This window comes from Giraffa tippelskirchi, chromosome 10, assembly GCF_054371585.1.
Source record: "Giraffa tippelskirchi isolate mGirTip1 chromosome 10, T2T-mGirTip1v1.2.pri, whole genome shotgun sequence".
Classification (NCBI taxonomy): domain Eukaryota; kingdom Metazoa; phylum Chordata; class Mammalia; order Artiodactyla; family Giraffidae; genus Giraffa; species Giraffa tippelskirchi.
Window position 1 is genome coordinate 121,281,603 of NC_137284.1, and position 11,686 is coordinate 121,293,288.

An 11,686-nucleotide genomic window follows, 5' to 3' on the forward strand; every position below is an offset into this window, starting at 1 on the left:
TACCTTGCCAACCAAGGTCCATTTGTCAAAGCTATGGTTTTTCCAGTAGTCTTGTATGGATGTGAGAGTTGGACTATAAAGAAGGCTGAGTGTCAAAGAATTGATGCTTTTAAACTGTGGTGTTGGAGAAGACTCTTGAGAGTCCCTTGGACTGCAAGGAGATCCAACCAGTCCATCCTAAAGGAAATCAGTCCTGAATATTCATTGGAAAGACTGATGCTGAAGCTGAAACTCCGATATTTTGGCCACCTGATGCGAAGAGCTGACTCATTGGAAAAGACACTGATGCTGGGAAAGATTGAAGGCAGGAGGAGAAGGGGACGACAGAGGATGAGATGTTTGGATGGCCTCACCGACTCTATGGACATGAGTTTGAGTAAGCTTCAGGAGTTGGTGATGGACAGGGAAGCCTGGCATGCTGTAGTCCATGAGGTTGCAAAAGAGTTGGACACGACTGAGTGACTGAACTGAACTGATACAAATTTAAAAGGAGATTTCTCTTAAAAATTCTGTGTTGCCATGAAGACATCTGGTTCCACCTGGACTTAATTTTTCTCAAACCTTGAGCTAACCAATGCATTTTTCTTATGGGAATGTTTTTCTTAAGCTATGTTAATGAACTATGTATGTACCCTAGACTCTGTCTTTCTTCAAGTGGGTTCTGCTTAAGACTCAGAACCAATAAGGGCTCAACAAAACAGTATGTTTTACTCATACATTGTTCTCCTAATCTATGTTAATGAAACTATATATTTACTTGGAAACCTGCCTTTTGTCAAGATTCATGTCAATTGTTTTAGGGCCCAGGATGATTCACCTTGTGCCAATGTTATCTCAAAATGCATGTTGTGGGTGAGGGGCCTGGTGCCAGTCTCTGATTTTGAGACATTCCCTTTCTCTAATTAGCAGCCTGCTGGCAACTGTATAACATCTGGCTAAAGACTAGCGGGGGGCACTCTTTGTGCCCTCTTCTGATGTCTGTGACAGAAGCTTTGTCTATCTCTTTTATACTTTAATAAAACTTTATTACACAAAAGCTCTAAGCGATCAAGCCTCATCACTGGCCCCGGATTGAGTTCCTCTTCTCTGGAGGCCAAGAATCCCAGTGTCTTTCATGGCTCAGTAACAACCTTTCAGTCTGATGTTTGAACAGCCACCACCATCATTCACAAAACAGTGCACACAGGTAACAGGGGATTTTGGCCCTACCGGATCTTCAAGGGAGATAAGGGACTCAGACTGAAGGCTGGGGGTGTTAATATAGCCCGAGAGGAATGGGATATGCCTATGATTCTGCTGTGCCAGCCCATTCATTATGGCCTTCAGCTCTGATGCTTCAGGTTCAGGGCTTCTCCTCTCTGGGAGGGTGGAAACTATGGCCATTCATCAAGGGGGCAATAGGCTTCCAGGACAGACCTGCCTGTTTCCTGTTTAAAGTTCACACTCAGCATGGCTCCATCCTGACCCTCAGGTCAGTCAGCCCTCAGCAGGGCCAGGCTTTCTTCCCATGTCCAGGCTGGGTGACGTCAGAGCCTTGCTATACTGAGCAAAGCACTGAGGTCAGACCTGTCACCCATGCTTTCCCACCAGGCTGGCTCCCATGCTGAGCTCGGGGGCATCACACAGCAGCTGTGTCGTGAATGGATGTGCTGCTCAACCGGAAGCTCTCTGGGGTGTCCCAGGAGACAATGGAGGGAAACGCCTTCTCTCTGCTGAGCCCTGCACTGTGGGCATGGGAGGGGCTTCTGGATGACGTCCAAACTGTGGGAAAACACACACTGTGCAGTATCCTGGGCAGGCAGAGGAAATCCTGCTAGATGCAGTTAACTATGTTTTTACAGCTTCTGTAGCTATTCAGAGGCCCTATATCAAATTGGAGGCCTAGGAGAAACTACCCCTGACAACCAGATTCCATCCCAGAAACAGCAGTTCCCAATTCTCAGTCCTAGATGAAAACCCTAGCATTTCTGGTTGGTAACCACCAGTCAACTCACGTGCCCAAGAACACAGCCACAAATGTACCTAATGACTCCCAAATCTGCACCTTTGATCTAAATCTCTCCTGAGCTCCAGTTTCAGATGTGTACCCCAAGCACTCCAAACCTAATATATCTAGAACTGAGCTCATACCAGGGGAAGAAGGTCAGGGAGACTCCACGGACAATGTGTGCATGCTAAGTTGCTTCAGTCATGTCCAACTCTTTGTGACCCTATGGACTATAGCCCGCCAGGCCTCTCTGTCCATAGGGATTCTCCAAGCAAGAATACTGGAGTGGGTTGCTATCCCCTCCTCCAAGGGATCTTCCCAGCCCAGAGACTGAACCCACTTCTCTTCTGTCTCCTGCACTGGCACGCAGGTTCTTTACCACTAGCGCCACCTGGACGTGAAGCCCTTAAATTGCACTTTGCAGGAGTTCAGTTCAGTTCAGTCCCTCAGTCATGTCCAACTCTTGGCAACTCCATGGACTGCAGCATGCCAGGCTTCCCTGTACATCACCAATTCCCAGAGCTTGCTCAAATTCATGTCCATAGAGTCGGTGATGCCATCCAACCATCTCATCTTCTGTTGTCCCCTTCTCCTCCTGCCTTCAATCTTTCCCAGCATCAGAGTCTTTTCCAAGGAGTCAGTTCTTCCCATCAGGTGGCCAAAGTATTGGAGTTTCAGCTTCAGCATCAGTCTTTCCAATGAATATTCAGGACTGATTTCCTTTAGGATGGACTGATTTGATCTCCTTGCAGTCCAAGGGACTCTCAAGAGCTTTCTCCAACACCACAGTTCAAAAGCATCAATTCTTCAGTGTTCAGCTTTCTTTATAGTCCAACTCTCACATCCATTGGTCTTCCCTCATAGCTCAGTTGGTAAAGAATCTGCCTGCATTGCAAGAGACTCTGGTTTGATTCCTGGGTCAGGAAGATCCACTGGAGAAGGGAAAGGCTACCCACTCCAGTATTCTGGCCTGGAGAATTCCATAGACAGTATAATCCATGGGGTGGCAAAGAGTCAGACATGACTGAGCAACTTTCACTTTCACTCTCACTCCAATCCATACATGACTACTGGAAAAACCATAGCTTTGACTAGACAAACCTTTGTTGCAAAGTAATGTCTCTGCTTTTAAATATGCTATCTAGGTTAGTCATAGCTTTTCTTCCAAGGAGCAAGGAGCAAGCGTCTTTTAATTTCACGGCTGCAGTAACCATCTGCAGTGATTTTGGAGCCCCAAAAAATAAAGTCTCTCACTGTTTCCATTATTTCCCCATCTATTTGCCATGAAGTGATGGGACTGGATGCCATGATCTTAGTTTTCTGAATGTTGAGCTTTAAGCCAACTTTTTCACTCTCCTCTTTCACTTTCATTAAGAGGCCCTTTAGCTCCTCTTCACTTTCTGCCATAAGGGTATTGTCATCTGCATATCTGAGGTTACTGATATTTGTCCTGGCAATCTTGATTCCAGCTTGTGCTTCATCTTGTCCCACATCTCTCCTTGCAGGAGAGAGGGAGGCAGAAATGGGAAAGGGGATGGATAGAAATGGAAACAGATTTGAGAAAATTTTAGATAGTAGAATCGGACAGATGTAGCAGTGGGGTCACGTTAATAAAGAGGAATTCAACAAGATTCAGCAACACATTTTAAATATTATTTTTATCATTGATAATACATGCACATGTTCAATATTTAAAGACTACGAAAAAAGTATAAAATGAAAAGTCAATTTCTCCTTCCCATGTCCATCCCTGGATTGGGTCCACTAAGAGCCATGAAATGCATAATGCCCTGAAGCTGACAACACACCATGAAGCTCAACACACATCAAATGTACCACCTTGCAACTAACTAGTATTCTGCTCCTGAACATTCAAGTTGCTCTCAAACTTCTCCTCTAGTGAATGTAGTGAGTGTATATGCATACACATATGCATATACATATATATGTCAGGATGTCAGTAAGATGGATTTGTTGAGGTGAAACTGGACCAAAAGTATGTGCATTTCTAGTTCTGGTTGACAGATATGGCCAAAGCTCCCTCTACAATGACTATACCAATCTCCATCCCCACCAACAACACAGGAGAGAACTTTTCCTCCAATCCTCCCACACACAGTGCATTATCAATTTTAGATTTTTGCCAATCTTATCAGTGAAGAATGATGGTATCGTCATATATTTTAAATTGTGTATTTCTTATTATGGTGAGGTTGAATATCTTTTCATATGTGTAAAAGTCATCTACTGACCTTGTGTGCTAAAACTACTGAAGCCCAAATGCTCTAGAACCTGTGTTCCACAAGAGAAGCCACTGCAAGGAGAAGCTCACGCACTGCAACTGGAGAGTAGCCCCTGCTCCCTGCAACTAGAGAAAAGGCTCCTCAGCAACAAAGACCCAGCACAGCCAGATTAATTAAATAATTAACTTTTTCTAAGAAAAGAACAAACCATCATTGAGCTGGAGAACAACTTCAAGTAGCCTAATCATTGCGGAATTGAAGTCCTCCACACTGGGTTAGGAAGATCTCCTGGAGGAGGAAATGGCAACCCACCCCAGTATTCTTGCCTGGGAAATCCCATGGACAGAGGAGCTTGGTGGGCCACAGTCCATGGAGGGTAACCAAGAATCAGACACGACTGAGAGACTAAAACAACAAACAAGCAAAACAAAAGGATGTAGAGCGGCAGACAGAAAAAATTTTTTGAAAAAATAATGGTCACATTATTTCTCATCACTCAGGACAACTCCCTATCCCAGCCCCCCATCTTCAGGGCTGCAACCCCATCCTAGCCCCCCATCTTAGCCCCTCTTCACCCAAGAGAGCCTCACCTGCAAGCAGAATGACCTCAGAAAGGGGTCCTGGAACCAGGACAAAAGTGAAAACATTTTGGGAGATTCTGAACCCTGTATTTCTCCTTTCTTCTCCCTTCTTTTCTTGTTTCCTAACAGTGAATTCTTCAATTCACAGGACGTGTTTCGGGGACACCAGGAATGGGAGCTGGGGAGACGGTGTTGTATTCCATAAGAAGAAAAAATGGGTAACTCAGGAGACAGAAGCAGCGTGGGCTCCTGGCCCTGCAGGAAGGGGGACAGCGGGACATGCACTGGGAGGGGGCCATGCAGAGGCTGAAATCTTGGTGGCTCCTTTCACCAGAAATCAGAGTGTTTCCCAACAACAAAGCTATCAGAGGAGGAACATGGGACCTAGCCTTCCAGGAACGAACAATAGCACATCCTTCCTGAATGTTCACTGCATTCTGGGAACCATGCGTAAGTATTCTGTATCCTGTGATTGCCCCCATGGTCCTTGGGGCACGGTGGGAAGGGCCGGCACCCACACTCAGAGGGAAAGCCTGTCCAGCCAGAGGTGTGGCCACACAGAAGCTACTGCAGAGGTTGGCAGAGCAGAGTGATGGGGAGAAACCTGCCCACTCTCCAAGCTGCTGGGGCCTTTAGTCAAACCTAATTCAGGGCAGGGGCAGTGCCACCCCACCCCACCCCTGAGTACACAGCAAGGCCAGAACAGCCTTTGCCAGAGTCCCTCCTGGTGACACAAGGCACCGGACACATGGACCTGCTGACTCTGCAGTTCATCACAATTTTGTCCAGAACCCTACGACAGTGAGAGCCAAGCCTCTGGACAAGGAGGGTTCTCACCAACAGCCAAGTGTGGGGGGACCCCAATCTCCACCTTCCTCCTCAGGAACTGCCCCCTCCCACAGCCTCCCAAGTCCAGGCCTGAGACTCACCTGGCCTCCCCTCCAGCCTCCCTTGTCCTGACCCCATCTGACGCTCCGCCCCTGCTCAGGCATGACCGGTTGCCAAAGCCCCAGTGACCCGGTTCTGGCAGCCTCTGTGGGTCCTCTCCTGCTGCCATCCTGTGTCCTCTGCTGACTGAGGGCTGGACCAGGGACTTTTCTGGGGACCCTTATCAATCAGTTATGAGAGGAGCCTGGGTCCTGGGCACATGTGCAGCCACACTCAGCATCCCTGCTCCTTCAGTGTTCAGGGAGAGCGTCAGCCTGTCAGACGCTGACACCCAGTTATGGTCAAAGACATGAAGAGTGACATTTGGGGGCCTCTTTCATCTTCCTGGAAACTGCGTGATGGACGCTGGAACCATTCAGAGGAACATCTTCCTCTGGCAGCTTCCTCCTCACCCTTCTGGTTCTATTGGCTTCAGCTACAGAAAAAGCAAGAGGATTCCAGAAAAACATCTACTTCTGCTTCATTGACTACACTAAAGCCTTTGACTGTGGATCACAACTAATTGTGGAAAATTCTGAGATGGGAATACCAGACCACCTTACTTGCCTCCTGAGAAACCTGTATACAGGTCAAGAAGCAGTAGTTAGAACCAGACATGGAACAATGGACTGGTTCCAAACTGGGAAAGGAGTACATCAAGGCTGCGTATTTTGTCACCCTGCTTATTTAATGTCTATGCGGTGTACATCATGCAAAATGCTGGACTAGATGAAGCACAAGCTGGGATCAAGATTTCTGGGAGAAATATCAATAACCTCAGGTATGCAGATGACACCACTCTTATGCCAGAAAGTTAAGAGGAATTAAAGAACCTCTTGATGAAAGTGAAAGAGGAGAGTGAAAAAGTTGGCTGAAAACTCAATATTCAGAAAGCAAATGGCATCCAGTCCCATCACTTCATGGCAAATAGATGGGGAAACAATAGAAACAGTGACAGACTTTATTTTTGGGGGCTCCAAAATCACTGCAGATGGTGACTGCAGCCAGGAAATTAAAAGACGCTTGTTCCTTGGAAGAAAAGCTGTGACCTACCTAGACAGCATATTAAAAAGCACAGACATTACTTTGCCAACAAAGGTCCGTCTAGTCAAGGCTATGGTTTTTCCAGTGGTCATGTATGGATGTGAGAGTTGGACTATAAAGAAAGCTGAGCACCGAAGAATTGATGCTTTTGAACTGTGATGTTGGAGAAGACTCTTGAGAGTCCCTTGGACTGCAAGGAGATCCAACCAGTCCACCCTAAAGGAGATCAGTCCTGAATATTCATTGGAAAGACTGATGCTGAAGCTGAAACTCCAATACTTTGGCCACCTGATGGGAAGAACTGACTCATTTGAAAAGACCCTGATGCTGGGAAAGATTGAAGGCAGGAGAAGAAGGGGCTGACAGAGGATGAGATGTTTGGATGGCATCACTGACTCTACGGACATGAGTTTAAGTAAGCTCCAGGAGTTGGGACAGGGAAGCCTGGCATGCTGCAGTCCATGGGGTCGCCAAGAGTCAGACATGACTGAGTGACAGAACAACAATTTTGCAAGTTAAGTGCATCTACTTTTTTTATTTTGCTTCTTTATTTATTTTTGGCTGCACTGGATCTTCATTGCTACACATGGGCTTTCTCTAGTTGTGGCAAGCGGGGCTACTCTTCCTTACAGTGCGCAAGCTTCTCATTACAGTGGCGTCTCTTGTTTCAGAGCACAGCTTCAGGTGCTAGGGTCTCAGTAGTTGCAGCTTGCAGGCTATATAGCCCAAGCTCAGTCATTGTGATGCACAGGTTTAATTGCCCTGAGGCATGTAGAATCTTCCCAGACCAGGGATCATACCCATGTCCCCTGCACTGGCAGGTGGAGTCTTAGCCACTGGCCCACAAAGGAAGTCCCAAATGCATCCACATTTTTTCCTTCCATTAGTAAGCTTTTATTTTTAACCATTTAAAAAGCTCTAAGAAACCACACGTACAATTTGTATAAACAGTATAAGCCTTGTGGTTAAAAATTACATTTAAAAGCCTTACAGACAGCTGCATCATTCAGAAAGTCCCACTTCTTCTCATTAAATAACAGTAAATATGAAGGAGTGATTTTAACCTTGATAACTGGAGCATGCCTTTATCATTTCAATGCTACTTGGTACCTTGGCTCCACCTATAGTGTGCTCCACATATGTGTGCTATAATGACTCAGAATGAAAACCAAATCCTCACCTTATCCCACCCAGCTCCATTGGGTCTGTCCACCTCCACCCTCCACTGTTCTCCCCTGGGGTCCTTCATCCCTCTATCAGGCTAACTCCGGCCTCCTGGCTATTTCTCACACATCTCAACAGCCACCCCCTTCCCCTGCCCATCTCTGCCTCCCTGTCGGGAACTCTTGCTCCCCAAGAGGACACCCAACTTCCCTCCACTCAGAACTCTGCTCATGGGGAAAGGATGGGCCTGTTTTGCCAGAGGCTAGACCAGCCACTAAGGGGGAGGGGGTGTGGGGGGAGCCTCTGCATTGACAACACTCCTTACTCCATCCCTCAAATTTGTCCCCACAAGTCTCCTGCCAAGGGACCACCTCTCTGTTTAATACCTTTCTGAGATCTCTGATTGGATTTTTGTAGCGTCCTAAGCTGGTGGCTGCCCACCTGCTCCTCAACACCCTTCCCACACTCTTCATGACCACCCAATCCCCCAACCCACTGGCCCACTGGTCATCCACCAGCTCTGCTTTCTGGAATCTTCAACAGTCCCAGGAGGATCAATCCCCCAAAAGCCCTGTGTAGTCACAGCCTGCTGTCTGGGGTTGGGGGGACATTAAGAGATCAGGAGTGCCCCTCCCTCCATGAGGACCCAACCAAATCCACTTAATCTTCCCGTGGGTGACATATTCTTGATCCTGTTGCTTTCCAAGACAGGGGATGGTTCTGGGAGGGGTCTAAGGATTCCCACCTGACCACACCCCAGGGATTCTTCTTGGTTTCTGTGAATTGGATCCCTCAGCGGCATTTGATGCTTTCTGGAAACTGGTTCTCTCGCTCCCTCACTGTTCCCTGGAGTCCTCCTTCCTCAGGTTAGAACCCTTGGGATGGCTTTGTCCTAAGCTCTCTTTGCTCCCCACTCAACACATCCCCTGGGACCATTGTCCACTCCCACAGTGTCACCCTCCATGAAGGGACATGCCGGGGGCTCCCCTGTCCAGAACCCAGCCCAGACTTTCCAGCTGACCATAACCACTGTGTGCCAGGCTCAGGAAGCTGTGGATGATCTGTGGATGATCTCATCCCATCCTCCCAAGGCCCTGTGTAGACCAGGAACCTACCTGCGCAGAAGCCACATATTTGTCGAAGGTCACATCACAAGTGACTAGGCTGGGATTGAACCCAGGTGGCCCCCTGCAGCACCAGCACCCCTTCACTGTGCAGAAGTCCGCACAGAGCACACCCCAGTCAAGTTCTGCACCAACCTCCTCCAGGGAACATGACCTGGGCTGATTTGCATGCGTGAGTAAGATGGAGGCATGTCTGTGAATGTCTTGATGGGTACTGGAGGACGAGGGACAAATTTGGGACAGACACTGACGCTTGCATGCTGGTCATGGGTGGACTGGCTGGGCTGTCAGCATGAGCTCAAGTGTTGTTCTCAGAGAGCACAGCCCTGAGATTACCACACATACCGAAGACCACAGAGGTTCTGCAGGGGCTGCCTTTGATGTCCTTGTGTCTGATCTCTGTGTGAATCTGTTGTCTCTGTGGATATTTCAGTCTGTCAGTTGTCAGACTCCACTGGTGTCTGGCTGACTGCTCCACTGTGTTGACAATGACCTGGGACATCAATGCTCCACATTCTAACACATTAAATCTGAGCTCCTTGGTGGGGTGATTTTAAGGCCAGTCTATAAGGTTCGATCCCTGGGTCAGGAAGATCTCCTGGAGGAGGGCATGGCAACCCACTCCAGTATTCTTGCCTGGAGAATCCCATGGACAGAGGCGCCTGGCAGGCTACAGTCCATGGGGTTGCAAAGAGTTGGACACGACTGAAGCGACTGAGCACACACAGCAGGAACACACTGTGAGGTTTGCTCTGACCCCAGGAGGGCTCTTGTAAGTGTCTCTGTCCCCACTTATCTCTGGTGGGAAATCCAACTGCCTGTGGTTTAACTTGTGCTCTCATGGAGCTGCCAGCGCCCTTTCACACTCACTTCCAATGTAGAGCTGCCAGTCGCTTGTCACTGCTCACCACCAAAATTCCCATGGTTCTCAAGAGCTCCCTTAGGCTTGGACTTCCCTACACTATCTTCTAAATCAGGTCAGTTCCTATGGAGAGAGCTTCAGAGCTGCCTGTCCTTACAGTTGCCTCTGCCCTTGGAAAGATCTCTGACCCACTCTCCTGGAGCTGGGGTTGTGGACAGTAGCGTAACACCCTCACTTTATGAACAGCATATTGGGTGGGAGCAGCAGCTTCTGGCTTCGGCTCTCCTGGCAGGAGCCTCCACTGTACAGGTGAACTGAAGTGCGAGCACGCTGAGCCTGGGGTAGAGCCCCCTCTTAACTATCAGTGAGGTCTGGCCAGGGAGAGCAAGCCCTGACATCTCAGACATTCACTCCTGGAATTTAGTCTCTGTAACACGGAGCTTGGGGTGGAGGGGATGAGAAATTCTGGCCCTCCCAGGAGAACACTATATCCAGATTCGTTGTCTAAAAAGTGGAGAGACATAGCATCCCCTTGTATGGAGCTGGGGGAAGAGGGACAGAAATGCACACACATATACACACAAACATACACACACACATTCCGTGTGTGGTCTGGCACCCAGAACCCTCCATGTCCTAGAAAAACTCATGAATAAGTGAAAACGTGGGGCCAAAGGACTGACAGAGCATATGCAAAGCTGTGAGCAGTAGACCAGGCTGGGCGGGAGGGAGGAGCAAGCCAGGGATGGACAGGACTAGACTGAAGCTCAGAGGTCTCAGTGGGGTCAGGGGGGCCACTAAAGTTAAACTAAAGTTAGCACAGTGAAGAAAGTGTGCTGGAGAGCTAAAAGGGTGGTCAGGTGGCTCAGTGCCAGGCCCACAATTACTAGGGTCTCCAGTCTCAGTAAGAGTGGGGTCTTCAGCCAAGAAGCACCATTCGACAGCCACGTGCACACAAGAGTAGCCTCTTGGTGCAGCTCTCGGGGCCCAGACTCTTTAGGGGACCCGGGAAGTGAGAATCCCTGGGGCAGGGAAGACACACACAATCTCCAGGGGCTCCCCACACAGGGAGCGGCCAGGGCCAGCCAGGGGCTGGGCTGCACACACACACACACACACCCCCGCAGCTGCCAGGCCCCCCAGGGCACCATCTGAGAAGAGAACCAACATTTTAAAGGCTTGAGACGGTCTGAAACCCAAGAGCACCACCCCTCCGGGCCTCCACAGGTTATCTCATCAGCAGACGTCCAGCTCACAGATGACCGTGGTGTGCGATGCTCCAGAGGCACTGTGGATTCATGCTGAGATCACAGCCTCTGTTCCTTGGCTGAAGCTGCCTCAGGAACCAGAATTGCCAGGAGATTCCGATCCCGTCCCTGCACCTGTGGGCATCTACCCCTGTGGGCACCTTCAGGGAACCAGCAAGCTCAGGGGATCCCCTGCACCCCTGGGCAGGAAGCGGAGCAGGGCCTCTGAAGGACATAGGGACTGCCCTTCTAGGTCCCTCCACATCCACTCACAGCCACGGCCCCACTTCTGGGCCCCAGCAAGACGGTGCTGAAGTCAACCGCCCACATTCGAAAGCATCGGCTGCAAAACTGGAACACCGCTGGGGACCAGCGAGAGGCTTGCGGACAAAGCGCCTCTACCAGCTAACCCAGGTCCCCAGGATCAGGCAGGGGTCCTGACAAGCCCGAGGCAACCTCGAAATGCCGGAAAGATGAACTCTCCCCTCCATCCTCAAAGCGCAGGGA